Raw genomic sequence first — 23,873 nt, 5'->3', positions numbered from 1 at the left:
TAATATATTACAAAGAAATATTCTTTTTTATTGGTTGTTCAATGCTGGGAGCCATTAGCCAAGTAGGTATGACAATTTCCTTGACAGCGTACCCCAAATTGCTTAGTGGAAGGACTCATGGAAATAGGACATTTTGCAGTGACATTGCATGTAGGTGACCTTGCTCAAGGACCAAGGCGGATCCGAGTTTAGGGCATTCCCGGTTTAGGACTATCTGGGTTTAGGGTGGTTCCAGGTTTAAGATTATTCCTGCTGGGAATAGGGCGTATCCTGCTGCCTGAGTTCCCCTTGAGTTCTCACGGGATTCAGACAGTATTTTTTGGGAGACAGAAGCCCAGTGGATGTGGATTTGGGCAGAGAACGTGGATTTCCCCAGAACGTGATTGTAGACGGCTGGTGTGAGTTCAGGAATAAAGAGTTGCTGTTTGAATCTACAAGCTGTGTGGTGGCTCGTGATTTTGTGCCCAGCCAGACTGCGGCAGTTCAAAACATTACAAAGCTCATGACATATCATCTTTCATACATTTGATTCAAATGGGTTAAGAACTCCCATTTTTACCCCAAATACAAATTGCAGAATCACATGGGTTACACATTCACATTTTTACATAATGCCATAATAGTGACTGTTGTATTCTGCTACCTTTCCTATCCCCTACTATCCCCCCTCCCCTCCCCTCCCATCTTCCCTCTTTGCCTAAGTCATCAACACACAAGCAATTGTGTTTCATTTTTTTCCTTTTTAGTCACAAGCAATTTATTTTTTCATTTTCCTTCTTAAGAATCATCATAATCTTTCTACTCACTTAACCCCAGTGAAATGGTAGAATGATTACCAGAGTGAATCAGTTCTGAATCAAATAAATTATTTAACATTTTCTAAAGTAAAAGGAACAAGATTTTAGAGGATGGAGTGAGAAAGATCACAGAATACTAGAACAAGGGATTGAAGTATTAGGGGTTTCTCATACACATGATTGGAAGTACATAAAACCTATATTCTGATGGAACAAAATGATAAATTATTAGTGTGGCTAGATAGCATTTTAATCCATTTACCCAAGTTTCATTGGATGGGGGAAGTTGTCAGTTTTATTGGGGTGGAACACTACTGAATGGAAATCATAATATAAGAAAATAAATGTTTGTGTGCCTTAACTCCAAAAATATAATTTATTCCAAACTTCAGTACATAAAGTAAGTGCTACTTTATAGTATCACAGCAAGTGTATGGATGCTTATGTTTCACCAAAACTAAGAACAGGAAAACATAACTAACCTAGCACTGGCCTATAGAGAGTGAGTTGTGTTTTGTTTTTCTCAACAAGCTTATCATGGACAACTACTATAGAATATACCCCAAATCCTCTAATTCTTTTTGCCTGATCCCAATTCATGGTCCCCAGAGGAGCTGCTGTATTTTCATATTGCCTTATCCATTGGGCCACTATTAACTAGCCCAAGAGAGAAGCAAGGCAGTATCTCTTCTAGATATAGAAACTGTATTTTTAGAGTTATTGTTCAGAAGACTCTGAAAAGACTAAATGAATTTCCTTTTTTCATTCTTTTTTTAGATCACATAATTTCTACCTATCTTTATGCTAATTTTTTTTCCTTTTAGTTCAACTCTTCTTCGAGCACTTCTCATGAATTGTCCATTTCAGCTATTATACTTTTCATCTCCAGAATCTCTATCTCCTCTTCCTCTTGCTTCTTAAATTTTCTGCCTCTTTATTGATATTCTTTATTTGATGTGATCTTGTCATTTGATTCCTTTACTTACTTAGTCATACTTTCCTTTAGTTCTTTGAAGATATTCATAATGACTTCTTTTAAGACTTTGTCTATTTGATTCAAAATCTGATCACTCTCACAGACAATTTCTATTGCCTGAGAGCAGACAGTAAAAAATATGTCTCCTAAACTCTCCTCAAAGAAATAGCCTCCCACAGATAGCTTTTAACCTCTTCTCAAAGAAACAGACTTTATTTGCAGCAGAGTGTGGAAAAATTCAAGCCTCCTGTGGGCATTCTCAGACGTTATGGTAAAAACCAATTAGGAGAAGATTGGCAGATTCATTGAATGTAAAGGATATACTGTTAGCCAGCTAGTTTGTCTAAAAGAACCAAAGAAAGAGACAGCTGAGAGGAGCCCTCCCGAGGTTAAAAATAATAAAAATTAAATTAAATTAAAATTTAAAGCCAAACATTCTAACAATGAACTCAGAAACTATTTCTTCAATAGTGACCACATTTGTTTAGCAAAGTCTAAGGAACAATCTATGTCCCAGGGCATTTTTTTAAATAATAGAACCAACAAAACTCTATAATCCCAGAGTGATTGTGGACATACTTAAGCCTGTGCCATTGAAGAACAACATGAGAAACTTTGAACTGTGTTCAAGGAATAGATTTTAATATTATTATAGTCACTTTTTAAAAGAATAAATTAGAGAAAAACAGTAGTAAGCCCTACAACAGGGTGGTCAGAGCCACGTTTCTATAGCACATTATATAAAATACCCAGGTTCCAACAAAAAGTATGAGACATGCAGAAAAACACAAAAGCATAATCTATATATTGGTGAGAAAATCAGGCAATAGAAATTATCTGTGAGAGTGATGAGATGTTGAATCAAATAGATAATGACTTCTTAAAGGGAGTCGTTATGAATATCTTCAAAGAACTGAAGGAAAGTATGATTAAATAAGTAAAGGAATCAATAAAGACAAGATCACATCAAATGAAGAATATCAATAAAGAGGCAAAAAATTTAAGAAACAAGAGGAATAGGAAATAGAGATTCTGGAGTTGAAAAGTATAATAGCTGAAATGGACAATTCATGAGAAATGCTTAAAGTAGGGTTAAACTAAAAGGAGAAGAATTAGCATGCAGATAGATAGGTAGAAATTATGCAATCTAAATAAAAAAGAATGAAAAAAGTAAACACATTTAGAGAAATATGAGAACTTAAGGACACCAATACATATATAATGTAAGCTCTAGAAAGAGGAGAAAAAATACTCAAAGAAACAATACCTAAAACTTTTATCTAAAAACATTAATCTACTCATCCCAAAACTCAATGGACCTCAAAAAGGACAAATGATGAGAGCCAAAGACAAAGAGAAAAATCTTGAAATAAGCAAAAGAAAAACAAATCATCACATATAAGAGAAACTTAATAAGATAAGCAGCTGACTTCTCTTTAGAAACAATGCAGGCTAGATGGCTAATAGCCAAGAGATACAAGAAAAAAAATTGTCAACCAAGAATCATATATCCAACAAATCTATATTTCAAAAATAAAGGCAAAATATGGAGCTTTTGGGGTCAACAAAAACAGATAATTTGATGCTAGCAGACTCTACTGACAGGAAGTACTAAAGGTGTTCATTCATATTAAAAGCAAATACCACTGAGAACAATTGAAATCAACAACAACAACAAAAAAGAGCACAAGTAAAGATAAGTATGAAATTATAAAAAAATAGTAAAAATGCATATTTCTTCTCATATCTCTATTAACTGTTTTAAAAATCAATTGAGTAAACCCAAGTTAATTCATATCTTGAACATTTGCCATTGGGTACAAAAGAATGTAAAGAAGTTTTTCTTGAAAATTCTCAATCAGAGTTATTTATGTAGTCATTGTGCAGATTCCCAGCCTAAATCCTTTCTTCCAGCTGATATAGAAATCTTCAAGTCAAGAGTTTAAATCCAAGTGATCTTAGACTTGGGGACTTTTGTGAACATAGAATATAAAATGATTGTGTTTAAATATCTAAGTTAAGTTTTGTTTTGAAAATATAACAAAAAAACAAATAACAAAAGAAATAAATTTTAAAATAAAGTTTCCTAATTAAAAATTCAATAATTGAAGTCTAAAACAGACAATTAGTTTAACAACACATTTAACGAAGCTGGAGAAACAATCAGTGAATTGGAAGATGGAATATAACATAAAAATTGACAATGTTTAAGTATTTGCTTACTACTTCAAGCACTTTAAAAATATAAACTTAATTCTCAGAGCAATCCATGAAGGAACCCAAGTTAGAGTATAAGATCAAGCCTCATGGAAGAATTGAAGCCTCTAGGCTTTTTGGAGGGGTTTACCTGGAGCATAGCTATGGAGGATACATGGACAGTCAGCCATCACACAATATGATTTCTCTTCTTAATCAAGTATGCCAGAGTGATTTCAGGGTTTGCTTTTAGGAGCTTTATTAGGAGACTTTTTCCAAATGTTTTGATGCAAGTTTTCAGTTGTTTCTCATTGACCACTGATAGCTGGATATGTTGTTTTAAGCCTCATAGTAGTTGTATCAAGTTTATTTTTCCAAGAATGTTTTTATGGAATCTATTATGATGCTGTCATTTCTTTGACTTAATATGCTTCTCTGAATATAATTTTTTCTATATTTTAGTACATTTTTACACTGTTTATTATCATGGGGAAAATGAATCTGAAGGGTATTTTACACAAAATTATCTGGTTCCTGGAACTCAATGCATTTTACAGTGCTTGAAACATTTCATTGTCTGTGCTGGTCATTTTGCTTTCCTCAAAATAAACTTATATTGATTCATGATGTACCACACTCCTTTTCCATTACTCCAGCTAGGCATATTTTCAGATTCTTTTTCCAAAGTTTACTCTTTACAAAAGCACTAAATATAGCATAAGATAGATTTTTGTGACTTCATCAAGAAAGCAATAATTTTCAGCTAAGGATGTAGTTTCACTTTTTATTATAGTACACATTCTGAATATTATATTTGTAGAGTTGCATCAACTTTCCCTACATATGTTTTTTTGTTTGTTTTAAGGAGAGAGAGAGAGAGAGAGAGAAAGAGAGAGAGAGAGAATTTTTTAATATTTATTTTTTAGTTTTCGGCAGACACAACATCTTTATTTTTATGTGGTGCTGAGGATCAAACCCAGTGCCACACATATACCAGGTGCATGCGCTACCACTTGAGCCACATCCCCAGCCCCCCACATATATTTTTAAGAAATGTATTTTGGTGATGTTGGCAACTTACAATTCTAACATTATAACATGCAAAGACGTATTTTGAAGATAAAAAATACTTAAGTGGGGACATGATGAAATTATACAAAATATTAGTGAATTAAAACTTAAGCCTGAAGCCTGAGAACCAGGTGACAAAAATAGGAAAGAAACTGTGTTTCCCAGGAAACTGAATAACTTGACTTTAGCTTGGGCTTTTGGAATATAGTCAGGAAAACCAAAATAAGAAATGAGATGCAACTGTGAGGAAGACAGGAAGAACAGTGGTTAAAAAAAAAAGTATCTCAGTGACTACAGAATAAGAAGAGGATAAAGGAACACGTTTCCCCTTTATTGCATGAGAAAAAAAAAAAAAAAACAATAATAGTAGATACCCAAAAAGCCAAAGGTTTAAAATTGTTTTGTGGAGGATATTATTTTTTTTCCAAACCAAGTCAAAGCCTCACAGCTAAGATGAAAGAGTCTGAAAAACTGCAGTACATTGAACAAACTGCTAAAAATGCTATCAATATTGTCACTTCCCATTATACTTTGTGTCTAAATACCTTATTTTGACACACACAAATTTTATCTAATTGTTCCACATGCACACACATGCATACTAACGAGAATACACTCATGTATGAATGTGAATATGCTCATGTATGAATGTGAATATGCTCATGTATACTTATACATGAGCATATTCTCATTGGATTGTGAATTCTTTCAATGGGGAAATAATTTTATATGTATTTTACATATGCTGCTTTCCAGCTCAGGACAAAGCAGATAGCAGGCAGTCTTTAAAAAAATTGTTAAATTGAATTATAATTAGTAAATTGGAATATACGGATAAAATGTGTCAAAAAATGCATTTTGGAGATCTGTCAAAAAAGCAAAGTATAATTCACTGTATTGGTTTGAATTTAATCTTGATTTTTCAGATGATGTCTAAATATTTATTTTCATAATAAGCTTCAGTTTCTCATTTTTTGTCTATGTGAGGAGAAATGCTGAAATATTTAGTTAAGAAAAACACTTTCAATTGAAAAATTTTAGACAACCAGTTTGGATGGCATGCATATTTTAAAACCAACATTGACATGATTCTTGGACATAAAATGATTCAAGCATAGAAACCATAACTGTTATTACCTAGACAAGGGATTTAAGTGCATACTTCCCGTGATACTTCCTAAGAAGTATGACAACTATTTGTTTTCAGCTCTAACCCAGTGTTCAGGAGTGCCTGTTTCTTCAAAAGATCTCCCCATCCCCTCAAGCAAGAGAATGTTGACCATGAAGACAGCAACCAAAGAGCTCAGAAACAGAAATTCGGGACCTGAAAGCCCTCAGTGACATTACTCCCAGAGTGCTAAATACCTGGAGGCCTTCAGGTTACAGGAAGAAAGTTCAGGAGGGCTGCATCCTTTCAACAAGACAGTAAGCAGCATATTTATAACCTGGATTTCAAGTTACTGTAGACTAATAAATAGACTGATGATTTTTTGCAATTAATTATAAAGACCCTGATATAGAGAACAGAGCAGCCCCATAAAAGACAGCACCAGACAAGAATGGTTTAAGACACACTGAACATAACCCTATACCAGAGTCAGTTAAACAAAGACACAAATCCAAGCCCAACCAGAAAAGATACAAAAATATTAGTACAAAGATGTGATTGTACATCATACAGACGTCTCCTGAAGTGGAGGTATTGTAGTGCACTAGTCTGAGGAGAGTTGGCTCAGATCCCAGCTTTGGCATTTTCTAACTATTGATCCTGAGAACAGGAAACTAGTTATTGTGTGTGTCTCAGTGGGACTTACTTTACTTTATTTGAAAGCCTCTACTCTGGTACCCACCAGGTTGCAAATGGACAGCAAGTAAGACCTATTTTTTTCTTATATTCCTCATTCTCTTCTTGCTCTAGTTACTCCTTTGAGATGAACGAGTAAGATACTGTTTATGGTTCTCATTCTGCTGTGTCACGTTCAAATAGCCTTTATGTTTTCTTCCTAACAGCAGAGTTTAAAAAACTCCTCTGGTCAAATTCAAGAAGCAAAAGTAATTAAGCAATACCTACTCCAGAGAGGTGGCCTAACAAACCAAGGTCTTTTGGAGGGTGCTAAGAATATAATGTTTAGTACTTAAAAGAGTTTGGGAAATAGGAGATAATTGTTTGAAGGGGGTCACAAAAGTATTACTTTTACTATAATTTCTAGATCAAAGAATACTAGACAACAGGATCTTTAAAATATCCCTTAGAAAGGGTTCAATATAAAGTACATAGTGGCACTCTAGATTTATTATATCGAGTATATGTGGAATTGAAAAACAAATAAAATAGGAAATGAAAAAGAAAGTACAAAGTAAGTACATCCTGTTTTATCATTCACAATGAAAGAAATAAAAATTATGTCTACCAGTTACAAAATAATCATTTTACTTATTAAATGAAACCATGTACTGGTCTCCTAGTGACATTAAATACAGCTAAATTCCAGACATTCTAGCTAACAGGAAAATAGAAATTATAGCAAAATATTTAAGATTAGGATTACTTTTTAGCTTCTAGGGATCAAACCTGGGTCTCAGGCATGCTAGACTAACATTTTTCCACTGAGCTATACCCCAGTCCCAAGATTGGGACTTGACACTTTGAACACTTTAATGAACATATGCCATTTAATAAGTGAAGCAGCAGAATTACTGTAACTACACTTGATCTGGTGCTACTTTAATAAGACATAATTAGCAGGAATGTTTGATTTTCACTGTCACTAAGTATATACTAAGAATATGTTATTCACTTCTGAGAAGAAGGGGAATGAGAGGGTCTGAAGCAGAGATGACAAACAGCATCGTGAAATGCTGTCGCATACACATCTGCATCCCTTGCTTCCACCTCACTATTACTGTCCAGAAGGGAGAGGTGTCACTGCAGTGAATCATTTGGGCCCCTGAAGCACAATGCTGAATCCAGGAAGAGGCTTTTTCCTCCTTGAATTTTTGGTCTGATAAGCTCTTCAAAAATAAAATATAAAAACACAAGAAAAAATAATATAAAATACTAGAATAAGTGCTAGATCATAGCCAACATAAAGAACACTTCTGTGTTCCTGTGTGTGTGTGTGTGTGTGTGTGTGTGTATGTGTTTCTTATTAACTGCTCTTATGTTCCCATAGGTAGTCTTGGTTCAGATATCTTTACATATGAAAACCTACAAGCTCAGAGATGGAGATGTGGCTAGTGGCAAAGCACATGTTTAGCATGTGACACACACACACACACACACACACACACACACACACCACATTCTATATATGTGTGTATATAATTTTAGTTAGCTTTTCTGTTCTTATGACCAAAGATCTGGCAAGAACAATGAGAGGATGAAAAGTGTATTTTGGCTTATAGTTTCAGAGGTCTCAGTCCTTAGACAGCTGGGCCCAAGGTGAGGCAGAACATCACGGTGGAAGGGCATGGAGGAGGAAAGCAATCAGAAAGAAGAGGTTGCATTCTAAAAGAAGAGGGTGTTATATTGTTACCATGCAGTCAATCCATATCAGTGGATTAATCCACTGATTAGGTTATAGTTCTCATGATTTAATCATTTCACCTCTGAACATCCTTGCATTGTCACACACATAAACTTTTAGAGGACACTTCATATCAAACCACTATACACCACACATTTGTAACATATTTTAATAAGCATTTCTCAAAATGGTCACCAGGTTAAACATCAGTGAAGTGATTGTTTTCTGCCCAGTTACTCATACTTTTAGATATCCAATGCAGGGCCACCCTTCATGTTTCTAAAAATAGAGTGGGGGATATTATTATTTTTTTAAAAATACACCTACAAAAGCAACATATGTTTTTACTATGTTGACTGTGATTTGTTACAGAAAATAATGCATGCTTTCAAAATTTCTTAAATCTATCAAAGAATCTATAAACACTCCTAACAAATGGAAAAATATGACTTACTCTCACACTCTCCACAAGCTTCTCACAGAAGTTAGAACTAAGAGACTTTTTCCCTGAAATTCTTTCAAGAAAGTTTGAAAAATTGGGTGAAAATGATTGACAGACTGTTTCCTTCAAAATATTTGACCTCCACATATAACTCAGTGCCATTCACATGGAAAGACCTTAACAAATGCCTATGATGGATGTGTATGTTTTAAGTACATAATCCATTATGATCATTGGTCCATTCTTAGCACCATAATGCTGCAATTAAACAGAAGTGCCAGTGTTTTACAATTCTGGTTTAAGGTTCAGTTACTCAGTCATCCAGTTACCTGCTATTCATTTATTTATTTATTCAGTGCCTACAATATGCCTTTGGGAGAATCAGCAGTGAATCCAATTGACAGTTTCCATTCCCCTACTGTCCTTTGAAGACGAATGAGGACAGGGGCAGGGAGAAGAAAATAAATGCACCCTTAAGACCATTTGAGTAGTGTTACGTGCATAAAACAGGAAAATAGGATAGAGTTGGACTTGAAGGAGAGGGAAGAACAATTTTAGACACAAAAGTTCTAACTGTATAAGACAGCGAATGGGATAGAGTTTGACTTGAAGGAGAGGAAAGAACCTATTTTAAACTTTCCTCAGAGGAAAAGATTCTGACAGATTGACTTCTGAACTAAATGTAGTCAGCCATTCAAATACCTAGAGAAAGAATTCTTCAGGCACACCAAAGAGTTAGGGCAAATAGAAGAAAAAGTATTTTGAATCTATCTAATTGCAATGAGAAGACATCTGAGAAATGATTTTTTTAATTATATATATTTAAAAAAATTATAAAAAATATATAATTTTTAAACATTATGTGTAATATATATTATACACACACACACACACACAGTGGATTGAACCCAGTGCTTCACATGTGCTAGACAAGCATTCTACCACTGAGCCACAATCCCAGCCCCTGAGGAGGATTTTAATTCAGGTTTAATGAAGAATAATTTGCACACATGCAAAAAATATCACACACTGTATGGATGTGATGTGATGAATTTTGTCAAATGTATATAATCTTGTAAACACCACCCCACTGCCACAATTAAGATATAAAATATTTCCATCACTCCAAAAAGTTGCCTCATGTCATTTTTGCAGTCAGTGTCTTCCCCTGCACAAGCCACTAGAAATCACTACAATTTGCCATATAAATGGAATCAAAAAGGCTATCAAATAAATTGCCTCATGTAAGTATACAATGTGTCATCTTCTGGCCTCTTTAAAATAATACTTTCATTCATCTTATTGCATAAGATAACAAGCATTGGAATGATATGGAAGAGAGGAAGCCTTTTTGGTGGGGATGTAAAGTAGTGTGGCTATTGGGAAATTGTATGGAAGCTCCTCAAAAAGTTAAAAATTGAACCATCACATGATCCAGAAATCCTGCTTCTGGGTATATCCAAAGGAAATGAAGTCAGTGTGTTGAGGAGACAGCTGTGTTTTCCTGCTCACTGCAGTATCATTCAGAATAGCCAAGAAATGGAATCAAACTAAGTAAACATCAGTGGATCAATAAATAAAGAAATGGTGAAGTGTTTTATTCAGTTTTTTCACTGCTGTGACTAAAAGACCTGATAAGAGCAATTTTAGAGGAGAAAAAGTTTATTTGGGGGCTCATTCAGAGGTCTCAGTCCACAGACAGCCAGCTCCATTCCTCCAGGCTTGAGGTGAGGCAGAACATTATGGCAGAAGAGTGTGGTGAAGGCAATCATCTCACATGATGATCAGGAAGCACTGATAGACTAAATTCAGCTCACCAAATATAGACCCCAAAGACATGAAACCCAGGAACCCATGTCTTCCAGCTACACCTTACCAGCCTGCAGTTAACACTCCATTAATCACTGTTAAGGAGTTAATTCACTGATTGGGTTAAGGCTCTCATAACCCAATCATTTCACCTGTGAATGTTCTTGCATTGTCTCACACCTGTGCTTTTGGGGAGACCTACTATCTAAACCATACCATGATGCAGATATAAAATTAAATATTATTCAGCCTTCAAAGAGAAGGATATCCTGCCATTGATGACAATATAGATGAACCTGGAGAAGTTTATCCTAAGTGAAATAAGCTATGTACAGAATCACAAATACTGTGTTCCCTCACTACAATATGCCATCTGGAGAAAAAAAAATGTACAAAAGGAGAACAGAATGGTGGTACCAGGGGCTGGTGCTGGGGGAAATGAGAGATGTTCAAATACATACAATTTTCATTTGTCAATCATACTTGAGTAAAGCTGGATAAGAATATATACAAGTCTTGGCCTCAGGATAAAGTTAAGATCTAGAGAAAAAAATCTGGAGTCTCAAAATCTGGATAGTATTTCAAACAATGGGATTAGTCATTATCCAAGGAGAAAATGGAGGACCAAGGATGGAGGCCTTCAGAGTATTACAATGAGGTCAAGAATCCAGAACATTGGGAAGAAATACCCAGTAAACAAGAAAGAAAATAATGTTAAACCAAAAAGGAAGCATTTCAGAAAGGAAAAAGATTGGTCAACTGTGCCAGTTATGGTGTAAAATGGGTTATTGTCATTTATTATCAAACTGGAAACTGTCAGTTACCTTGATAAGTACTTTTTTAATGTCCCTGTGCCAGAAATTAAAAAAAAAAAAAAAAAAAAAAATTTGGGAAAACTATGGAGACAGTAAAAAAAAATAGTCACTGGTTGTTGGGGATTAGAGAGAGGGAAGATCAACAGGTGAAGCCCAGGATTTAGGGCCCATCACCACTCTATGATAATACAATATTATTTTAAATTTGTCCAAACCCATAAAATATATAGCACCAAGAGTTATCCCTCATATAAACGGTGGACTTCAGGTGATAATGATGTAGCGATGTAGCTTCATCAGTCTTAATAAGTGAACCATTTTGGTGGGGGATATTGTTTAACAGGGAAGACAGAAAATGGCAAAGGATGTTATGAGAAATCTCCATATCTTCCTCTTAGGTTTGTTGTGAATCTAAATCTTCTCTAAATAATATTATGCCTTTAAGTTTTTTTTTTTTTAAAGTACTTGAAATGCCACAGTGAATAAAGCAGAAGTGATAATATGTTGGAATTTACAGTCTAATATGAACACCTTCAATTTGGTTATTTAACTGCATACAGAGATTGGGAATTGAACATGTAGTTAACGGTTCAAAAAAAGAGTTTAGAAGTTCAGAGAAAATTTGAATTATTTGGCTTTTCTTCTATTTCCCCCTCAACAAACTTTTAATACAATTACACTAAAGAAAAATAAAACATTATAATTTTTATGTTAACCATAGTAACATTATATTTAAAGAGAGATATTTACTCTTTAGTAAACTAATAATTTAGAATGTATTTGAAGACACAACCAATTAGCTGCAAGTAATTCGCATTTTTATGTTTTTTATTAGTTTTCTAGATTCTTTTTCAGTGTTTCTATAATGTAAATATTATCTTTCAAAGGGAAATGGCTTTTTTTGTATTTGCCTGGTAATGAGCTTTCTTTAATTATCAATTGGCAAACTTCATACATTTCAAAGAAAATATAGCCATTAGTGTTGAAAGACTAGCGAACAAACCCATGTGTATTCACCAGGGTTCTCTAGAGAAACAGAACCAACAGGTTATATACAGAGGAATTGATTTTAAGGAAACGTCTATGAGATTATGAAGACTGGAAAGTTCAAGAGCTGCAGGGTGAGTCAGCAAGCTGGAGACCCAGGAGAGCTGATAGTGGGATTATAGCCTGAACCTGAAAGCCTACAACCAGGAAAGCCAATGATAGTACAGTTCCCAAAAATAGCAGACTCAAGATCCAAGAAGAATCCATATTTCCGTTTGAGTCTGAAAGTAGAAAAAAAAAAATTAACATCCCAGTTGAAGTAGTCAGACAGAAAAAAGTGTTTTCCACTAGTTGAAGGCTGAGCCTTTTTGTTCAAATCAGGCCTTCAATTGATTAGATGAACACCACCCACATTAGGGAGGGCAATAATCTTTACATAGTCTATAAATTTAAATGCTAATCTTAACCAAAAATACTTTCACAGAAACCCCCCAAAATAGTGTTTGAACAAATCTGGCAATCTCATAACCCAACAAATTAATGCACTGAATTAACCATCACTCTGTGCACAGCATTGTTTCATTCTTTAGCTTAATATCAAACTATTTTTCGATTAAAAATGTGTTGCCAATTTTTCTTGTTTCTGTATTTTATTATTGTGATTATTTTTTATTTTATTGCCTTTTTCCTTTTCTTTGAGCATCTACATGTATTGAACACAGTCATCAAGCATCAACCATGAACTCCACAAAGCATTGTAGACATGACTTATTTCATCCACACCACAGGGGTAAAAATCCCATTATTCCTTCCACGAAATGCACACAAATTTTTATTCTCTGGCTTAGTCTACCAGGGGCAAAAAAAAAAAAAAAAAAAAAACCAGAGATGTGTAGAGTGTATTATAAATTTAAAAGAAAAACTTTAAAAATATAAATCCATCATTATCATTAATAAAAGTTTGGCACATTGGAAACTACATTAACCATCTGTGGTTAATTGTTAATTGTTCAGTAAGCAAACTTTCACTCTAAGTAGTATCTTTAAGCAACTTAGGGGGCTCCTCTAATTACCTGGTTGAATAAAACTAGAAGGCAAAGGCTAGTTGCAAATATGTATAGATTTATGTTAACAAAATAAGTCTCCTAGTTCTTTACAGCAGCATAAAAGAGAAGAGAAATAAAGCATAAGCCAAAATAAAAATTGAAAAGGACAGGCTCTTTACAAAACAGTAACTCAAAAGGGATCATATAGACCTAGGTACAAAACACAAAACTCCTAGAAGATGACATAAACAAAACCCTAGACAAATTTGGGTGCAGTGATGATTCCTTAGATACAAAGAAATCATCAACAAGCTGACTTAGTTAAAATTTTAAATTTTAAAAAGTTAAAAGTTGTTCTGTAAAACACACTGTCAAGAGGAAAAGGCTAGCCACAGGCTGGGAAAAGACATTTACAAAACACATATCTGGCAAAGGACTGTATCCAACATATATGTGAAACCCACCCTCTAACCTATTCAAGACTAATAGCAGATGAACTACTTCCATTCACATGGATTACTGAGAGGCCCAATTTGGTGATTCTGATAGCACTTACCTTATAATAGCCAGTTCTGACCAATCATTTAATGTCCTCTGCTAGGGGGTTAGCAAAACAGTATCAGTTTTTTCCAAGTGATACATATTTATCTGCTGCAGAAGGAACGTGCTTTTTTCAAGGACCCTAGGGATCTATTCTAAACTCTCCTATCTGGGGCTTGGCCCAGGCTTCAGTGCAGCCTCCTTTAGTCCCACCCACAGACATCTCTAATACTGTGAAGTCTGCCTGATCATTTGGTCAAACAACAGGTTCACCTGTGCTACAGCCTCAATGTGCAATGGAATACTTTCTCGCTCTTAGCCTCACACAAATTTAGCTATCTTTCACATCACCTGCAATATGGTTGCAGCAGTATCTAAAGTGTAGAATATGCTAACTCCAAAACCTGAAGAGACTTACTAAGTATTATGCTATTTTCTTAGTCATATAGTGGGCCCTGAATGTATTGTGTTTTGCCTTCCACTCTCTGCAACACAAGTATCTTACTAAAATTTCCAGAGTACTTGCTATCTATAGCTCTTTGATGGTTAATGTTAATGTGTCAACTTGATCAGGCCACAGGGTGTACAGATATTTGATTTAAAATTATCCTGGGTGTGCCTGTGAGGGTGCTTCCTGATGAGATCAACTTTTAAATCAGTAAACTGATTGTCCTCCCCAAAGTGAGTGGTCCTTATTCATTTCACTAAAGGAGTGAATGCAATAGAAAGACTGAGTAATAGAGCCTTCACTCTCTGTGCTGGCTGTCTTCTAGCTAAAAGACCAGTCATCTTCTGCCTTTAAACATGGACTCAGACTGGAACTACACCACAGGCCTCCTGAATCTCCAGCTTGGTGCAAACTGTGAGACTTAGCCCCCATAATCACCTGAGCCAATTCCAATCAATCAATCAATATTATTGATTCTGTTTCTCTTGAGAAGTCTTCCTAATTCAAGGGTATACTCTTACCCTGGAAATATCTTGCACTCCTGGAAGCACACACCCCTGGAAGATATTTAAATAGCAAATAAAACAAACAACAAGTCAAGGAATTTTGGAAGAAAAAAAAATGTTTTTTTCCTGTTTTTTAAACAAGGATCCCAAATGTTTTGTTTACCAACTCTGCTCGGTAGTTCAGTTCTGTAGCAGAAACTCCTGCTGTTAGCTCAGCCTGCAGAAAGAAGTGGCTACTAAGCTTCTTAATAATGCCAAGGTCCCCCTCACAGTGCATCTCTTATCCTCTCGACAGAATATCCCCTGGGCCTCCCAAAGAATACAGTCATCCTGTGAGTCCACTGTTCTTCCATTTTAAAGAGACCTTACCATGACCACTTCTCTGTGTCTGCTTGAACCCTTCTTCTACAGTCTGTTTTGACATTTCTACTTCATTTCATGAGGACCATCACTTCTTTCAAGCTTCTGGATATCTACCCCAGCATCATAAAATAAATCATATCCTGGGGCTGGTAATAGTGTCACATACCAATGATCCCAGTTACTCAGGATGCTAAGGCAAGTTTGAGGCCAGCCTCCTCAACTAACTGAGACACTATCTCAATATTTTTTTTAAAAAAAGATAAAAAGAAAAAGAAAAAGGGATGTAGCTCAGTAGTAAAGTGTCCCTGAATGTTGAAGAAAGAGAGAAAGAGAGAGAGAGCTCCCTTTCCAGGGATTAAATGCTGTATTATGAGAGAATGCCCCCATAATGACAGTTCTTTATGATCCAGCTTTATATTCTGATCCATCAACCCAGAACTCTCAGGAGCCACTCTTGAACATACCCTCCACTGATACAGATGATCTAGGTCTTTTAACAGTCCCAATAATTTCCCAGTTGGGTCTTACTGAGATAGATCCCTGGTAATTGCTCCAGCAAACAGGAGAAAAGTTGGGAAATGTCCTGAGAAAAACAGCATAGTTTTATAAAACATTTATTTTATTTGAGGCTTCTCCATATCTTTGAGTAAAGGGGATGGGGGATCCTATCTTCCAATAAAGGGGAAGACCCAGAAGTTTCAAGAAAATCTGTCAGTTGTGAGGGGAAAGGGAAAAAAAAAAACAAGGGAGAGAATTAAACAACAGCAGATGGGGTAGAGAGGGAAGATGAGAGGGAAGGGGAGGGGGGATAGTAGAGGATAGGAAAGGTAGCAGAATACAACAGTCATTAATATGGTATTATGTAAAAATGTGGATGTGTAACTGATGTGATTCTGCAACTTGTATTTGGGGCAAAAATGGGAGTTCATAACCCACTTGAAACAAATGTATGAAAGATGATATGTCATGAGCTTTGTAATGTTTTGAACAACCAAAAAAAAAAAGATTTTAAAAAAAAAGGTTCTCATCATAAACCCTGGGGTATACTCTTCCTCTCAGGCCCTGACTTTGATTTAGTTTTTAAAAAGATATACCCTATAGAATGCATTCAAACACTATCAGAACTAATTATCATACTTACTGTCAGAAGATCAGCCAGCCGGCAGCTCAGTCTACATGGCTCCATGTGCAAAATTAACTTCTTCATTTGTTACACAGCACTTGAGGTCTCCTGTTTCAGAGCTGGGTGGCTAACACCCCTACCCTTACAATTACCCAAGCTCAAGGCTCACATTTTTCTTCTGACTCCACTTTCTCAATCACTAAACTTTCAGTGTTGCACTTCCATTTGTAATTACTCACAGCCTCTTTGGCAATTTCTCATTGTCATTGTCACTTCTGTCACTCTAAGTCTTGTTCTCTGTTATTGATTATAATCTCCTTAACTGGTCTTGCTGCCCTCTATGCAAGTGTCATATCCATCTTGCATGTGACTGTCAGATTAGTCTTTCTACAAACCACCTATGTCATAAGATGAGACCTTTCAAAACCTGCCAAGTATAAAAAGTCAAGACTCACCCTTTAGAAAGTGACTTGATTTCCTTTATGACCTGACTCTAGCCTAGTTTTATGTTAAAAATTTTATTTACAATGTCTTCTCTTCGTGTATCTCTCTTTCTAAATTGTGTGATCTGACACCCCATGTTCCCTTCATCCTTTCCTGCTAATATTTCTCTACTTGCTCTGCTAGTTCTCATGCGAAAAATCCACTCCTCTCATCCTCCAGGACACAGCCACTGAGGAATACCACTGTGTGGTTAAATGGCCAGACTCTAGAGCTGAACTGCAAACTATTTACCAGCAAGTTATTTAACTTCTCTATGCAGTGGTTTTTCTTAGTGGACAAACAGGAGGAGGGAAGGGGAGAGAATGATAGCAGCTATCTCACAGAGTTTTGCAAGAGTCAATTTAGGCTTAGGACAACACAAGCTTGGAATATGGTTAGCAATTAATGGAGATTGGCTATTCCTACTAACTATCCCTTTCTTCTTATAGTTTTCCCTGATGCTTCTAGGAGGAAATAGCCTCTTCCTTCTCTTATATTGTATAATAAAATCCTTTCTATCCCTTTCTATCACTTCCTGCCATAGAATATTTATGTTGACAGACATCCTATTTCTCCATAGTATATATATTTCAGTTCATCATTGTATATCCCAACTCCATAATTTAATGTATTCACCATTACATTGAATGAATGGATTTTGGGTTGTCAGATTAAATTTAACCAGGGTAAGATCTCTCTCTCTCTCTCTCTCTCTCTCTCTCTCTCTCTCTCTCTCTCTCTCTCTCTTCTCTCTCTCCCTCCCTCCCTCCCTCCCTCCCTCTCCACAATCACTACAAGGAGAAAGTATCAGCAAAATAAAATAATTATCTGCATGCCCCATCCCTGCCTAGATCCTCTTTTGCATTCTTGTTTCTCACCAAAACTTAGGCTAATTATAAAAAATAGCAGTGACAGTGAACCAATAAAATGTGGTCATCACCTTTCTTCTGCTCCCCATCCCTGTAAACACTATGGCAAACAAAACAAATCAACCAAGATCCAAAGAGGAGAGGTTTCTGGGGTTGCTTTCTCCTTCTTGTAAATTTCTATCATGGGCTCAATAATGATAATTTTATTCTGTCTCCTACTGTAGACAACTGTATGCAGGTTATTCCGGCTCATGTTGTAGTGATTAAAATAGAAGTTCCCAAGGTTATCCACAGACTCATTTATTTTTGTATCCCATACAGTGCCTTGCACAGTGCTAATAATAGTTTGACTCAATATTATATATTTAAAATACAGAAAAAGTAATCTTGATTTTTGTAGAGGCTGAACAATGCTAGAATTGAAAGGGAGAATAGAAAGTAGAACAAATAGTCAAATAGCATGAAAGCAGTGTTGTGATCCAGCCCTCCAAAGGCAAATTCTCAGTTACCAAAACATAGTGAAGGAATGTAGACTTTGAAGTTGACCTGAAGGGGTTTTGAATATGCATCTACCATTCAGTAGATATTTAAGTTTAAACATATTAGGTCCAAACTCTGAGCTTCAGAAACTCTTATGGTGAGTAAAAGGAATATCTATCTTGAAGCCTTGAGAGAAGACTCACATGAGGTAACATAGATGATAGACCTCAGTATATACAGCATATATAGTGTGATAATGGTAGGTCTGTCTAAAGTGACTTCATAAGGACTAGTATGTAATAAAGTAAGCAAAGCAACTCAGACACCCTTTTGGAAATAGCTAAGAGATGACATCAGCAATTAATTGAGGTAAAGGATCCAAGATGCAGCAACACAGGACACAGTAGAAATAGGCCTTTCTGAATTGGGGAAAGACCAGATCTATGTGCTGGATATGCAAAACACTTAAGATAAAAAAAAATAGGAGTCGATTTTATCAAAACAATTCACAGAATAATTGAGCTAGAAAATGTTTATTTCACTTTTGCAGAGGTGATCTGTAAGAACATTCATAGCTTATGTAGAATTCTTCATGGAAGCAAAAAACACAGAAGTGAGGTCTTGATCACTGACCACAGAGAGGGAGACTTGCCTCACCACACTAGTAACCAATAGCAGGCATCTGCAAAGAGGACAGCCAATTAATAATTGCAATTGTCCATTGAAATTAAAAATATCAAAGCAGTTTTAAAAGTATATTCCTACATGTATTCTCAAGTTCCTCAAGCCAAGTAGAAGAGCAAATTGGACACAGAAAGGCTTGCTGATCTGCAGTGTTCCCTTCACTCAACGTTTTTTTTTTTTTTTTCCCTTTACTCATGCCTGTTGATTCTTGGGCCTCTCTGGTCAAGGCAACTGGAAGACACAAACAAAGAATATCATTGCAACCAGGAAGTCATTAATACTAAATTTTCACAATTAGAAGGGTCTCACCACCATATTACCACTGACACCACCTTATCTCCCTTGCCTAACTCTCTTGCATACTGACCCTCCCTCCCCACAAAACCAGAACTGCTACAGCAGAGAGAGAACCCTGGCTATAATTAATAGATAATATACCCATACAGCAATGGGCATAGCAGTTGGACTTACAGGAGCTTTTATTAGAGGAAAGGTTTCCTGGAAGATTTCAGCAAATAAGTTTATGAGAAACACTAGGCAAAACAATCATATGAAGAAATAAATAAAGCAAATAACTTAAAAACAATGATAACCAGCCTCTGTAATTAGGAGTGACTACATAGGCCATGACTTTTGGAAGAGAAAATCATGATGAGTTTATAAAAGTGTAACTTTGAAGCCTAGTCAGTTCGTCATCTTTCTCTGTGCAAACATTAACCATTCCTACTTCACAGTCATAAGATACATCTCAAGAACCTAGTGTCCCTCCATTTCAACCTTTCTTGTCTAAGACCTTCCCCAAGCACAGCTTTCACCCTCATTTTAGCAATGACTCAAGCAGGAAAATGTTAGAGTCTACCAAAATCAAGCCAGTCACTTTAGTTTTGCACAGCCAACATTTTAGTGGCTAAGTACCCATCCATTCTTGGCACCATAAACACATTCATTTCCCCACCCCATTCCTTCTAATGGAGAATGCACCAAACTATAATACATGTGCACTAAAGCCCCAAGGTCAAACAACCATAATAAAGGCAATTTGATCAATCAAAATAAATTATACATATTGTATTGTATTCTCTCATGTAATATGTTATATGTCATTATCATTGCATTATTGTGGTTTAATAACCTTAATACTTATTTTTCATTCATGAGGGAAAATATATTCTTCTTAAGAGCACACTATATAAAAAAACCTCCATTGAATAGAAATAGAAAATCAGAGTTGAAATGTTCAGTCTAAATGCATAAAATTAATATTGTAGTTTACCAGGTTAGGTAGGTTGACATACTGGTTGATTATCACAGGAAGGAATGAATAAGATAATTTTTAGTTACTAAAGTCTATTAATAAATGTAAAAACAATAAGAGTAGAAATGAGTACAGACAATGAAACTGTACACTATTTAGTACTGTCTCTACATGAATTTAGACAAAAGTCTATTCTAGAAAAATGATTTCATATATAAAATTTTATTTTGATTTTATTAAATGTATCTTTAATGTATTTAGTACTGGTAACCACTGAATCCCTAATCAAAGCATAGATGTATTTATTGCAAAATTCATATATTCATTGGTTAAATTTCATTAGTTATCCAACATAGTCTCTATTTCATGCAGTAATTACAAAATGTAACAAGAGATGCATCAAGATGTAGCCAAGGACAGAGTTTAAATTTTGTTTCAGTTTATTCTATTATTAGTTAATACATATTTGAGAGCTCACTCTTTGCTAATCACAGAGTACATTATCTCACATAATGCTGCAAAGTTCTCTTTGTGGTTGGTAATATGATTGCCTCTATTTGACAAAAAATAGATTGCTGAGGCACAGAGGACTGAGCTTGCCCAAGGTCACACTCTAGTAAAAGCAGAGCCATGAGCTCAATGAAGGGAGTCTGTCTGCAGAGCCCCACCAATCGTCCCCCTCATGCTCCACTGAAGTATATCAGAAAGACTGGGCTGTCCACAGGTAATAGGATCTCAGTCAAGTTCTGAATTTCACCTTAAATAAATATTCTTTCATTATATCAAGTATCAAATGAGTTGTCTGAAATTCAAAAATATTTGTCACACCCAACTTCATTTATTAATAACTGCTAATGGCTTGTAAATAAAGCACAATCTGTTGAGCCAAACAAACAAAGAAAAACTTGACTTATTGGTTTGGAACAAAAAACTCATTAACTAGCTACTGGTTTTTCCTGCTGATGCATTTGGTCTTTAGATAGCACTTGAAGTATAGAGCAGGAATAAACAGGGTTTTCTGGTAGGAAAACTTACAGACCCTTCAACTTTGACACTTATTAAGCCTCCAAATCTCCTCCATCACTATCTGTGTCACAGCACGTGCTGTTTGATGCAGAAGCACAATGCTGGTTGGGAAAATAGGCTCACTCCTCCTTAGGAGTAGAAATTTGCCCCTTTTCTTTCACCATAGAAACATCAGAAAATCTTGGCTATCTCCTTTGCAGATGCCTGCTACTGATTACCAGTATGGTCAGGCAAGAGCCTGTGATCACCACTGCCCAAATGCATCAGCGCTAATGGAAAAACACTCAAAAAGCATGCCACTTATAATAGTGGGTTAGCAATAACATTCTTGCACACAAACAAGAGATGCACTTATTATTTGACTTTTAACTCATTGGTAATTATTATTATAAGCGTTCTCTGCTCCAGTCATTTCTTCTCACTTTTGACTGCATTCTCTTCTAACATCTGTTTCTCAAACAAGGGTAGCTCTTAGAATTTTTATATAAATACTTAACAGGGCTCCATTCCTCAGAGAAAAAAAAGAAATGAAAATAAACCCTGAGGGTAATTAGCTTTAAAATTAGGGTGCCTGGAAATAAGACTGTGTTACTGGAAAAATGTCTCAAGATATTGCTCTTCAAATCAGAATTATTAGTATACAGAAGGAGAAGATTAAATTGTCCTTCTAAATATTGGCTCCAGAAATTTGTGGAAACCAGTAAGGTCTAGACACTGCTGTCTTCACAATGATGCTGGCCTATAAATTCTAGTAGAGTTATCCTTTTGAAAATGACCAGAATTGGGGGACAAATCCTTGGATGTTAAACTTTAACTAAACTTAAGGCTAATGAGATTGACCTTTATTCCATAATTTCAAGATCCATCTAATTATTATAGTATATGTCAAAGAAATCTCTTTTAGGTATAACATTATTAGTAGAAAAAAGTGAAGTTTGGGCCATAAGACAAAAAGAATTAACCTCCAAACCTGACACATGAGCCCTGGGGTTACAAAAAAAAAACAAAAAAACCCTTGTGTTTCCCAATAGGAGCCATGGTGCTGAGCCTCCAAGATGAGTTTTTCTCAGCTCACTGTCATTGGTAGGACAAAAGGCAGCATGGGCTTTCCCTATAAATCCCTTAGTGCCCCAGTATGTTGCCATGACACAGGGAAAAGGCTGGGCCTAGTGCTTCAATCTAACCACACTCCAGTTTCAGCTACTTAATGAAAATGTTCCAGAATGTCCGTGACTATCTATGCAGGTCTGTCCCTTCCCCATATCAACTTCCCAGAAGGCTGACCTGGCTCTAGACCTGGTCCCCTCCTTCCAGCTAGCAAAACTTGAGGCTCTTTCAAACCAAAGAGGTAAAGCCTTCTGCTTACTTTTGAAGTGTAGACAGAAGGAGCCTATGCTCTTCACTTGAATTAGGAAATCCAGTAGACTAGTGGTCAGGAACAGAGTTCCCTAGCCCTGCTCTATATTTAAAATCTTTCCCTGTTTTCTCTCTGTGAAATGCAGATGATTAAAACACCTATTTGGGGCTATGGATATAGCCCAGTTGGTAAAGTTCTTGCCTCACATGCACAAGGCCCTGGATTCAATCCCCAGCACCACCAAAAAAAAAAAAAAAATCTATTTTTTTTAATATCACTGTAAGGATTAAAGAGTTAATGCATTTAAACTTTATAATGATGACTACCTCACAGGCAGAGCTCATAAATGCTAGCCATTATTTATTATTAATTATTACTATTACTGATGTTATCACCATTGCCCATCAAAATCATATTCCCTGTTATTCAGTATTTGGACTAGAAGTGAGAAAAGAGTGATAAAACTTCATAGGGATAAAACATTTATGTCCTCTGGGCTATACTTCCCCTAAATTAGGCTAAGAATCAATGCAGAAGCTGATTATACATGTACCTTCTGGTTCTCTCTCCAAAGGTCTGACTTAGCAGACATGGTATGAAACCTCATCATCTGTATGTACAACATGCCAAACAGGAGTTTCTGGTGGTGTCTGAGGTTTAGGAATCATTGCTCTGGAACAGAGCACCACTACCACCCAAGCCACAGGTGACCACAGCTTTCCAAAGGGACTCATTCTTCCATTCCATCAATTTCTTTCATCCACTTCAAGTAACTCCTTGAAAATCTAATTGATTCAAAGTGTAAAGTGATTTCTTATGAGACTCTCAGTTCCATTGGCATCAGGAGAGTCTATTTCACCAGAGTGGTGCATGAGTAATAATAATAGCTGTGTGAGCTGTGTTTTCTTACTGTACCAGGCAGTTATTATACATAGCATCTACCCTTTCCAGGAAAAGAATATCATTCTTACTTTACAGATGAGGAAACTGGAACAACAAGAAGTTAAGTATTTTGCCCAAGGTAACACTACTACAAAACAGAGCTAAGATTCACGTCTATACAACAATAAAAC

General features: G+C 35.8%; 1 long non-coding RNA gene across 1 annotated transcript in view; it reads right to left on the bottom strand.

Annotated features, from left to right (window-relative positions):
* Positions 1-18,758: 18,758 nt before the first annotated feature.
* The window catches only part of LOC131424632 (uncharacterized), a 47,092-nt gene continuing 41,977 nt past the window's right edge, over positions 18,759-23,873 (bottom strand). The window contains exons 2-3 of the long non-coding RNA XR_009227984.1: positions 19,244-19,393; positions 18,759-19,160 (exon numbers count right to left, since the gene is read on the bottom strand). This is a non-coding gene — a long non-coding RNA (uncharacterized LOC131424632). The remainder of the gene's footprint in view (positions 19,161-19,243; positions 19,394-23,873) is intronic.

Source organism: Marmota monax, unplaced genomic scaffold (genome assembly GCF_021218885.2).
Source record: "Marmota monax isolate L192 unplaced genomic scaffold, Marmota_monax_Labrador192_F-V1.1 WCK01_AAM20220418_F8-fsc01443, whole genome shotgun sequence".
Lineage (NCBI taxonomy): Eukaryota > Metazoa > Chordata > Mammalia > Rodentia > Sciuridae > Marmota > Marmota monax.
The sequence above is the reverse complement of the archived record's forward strand: the minus strand, read 5'-3'. Positions and strand labels throughout refer to the sequence as shown.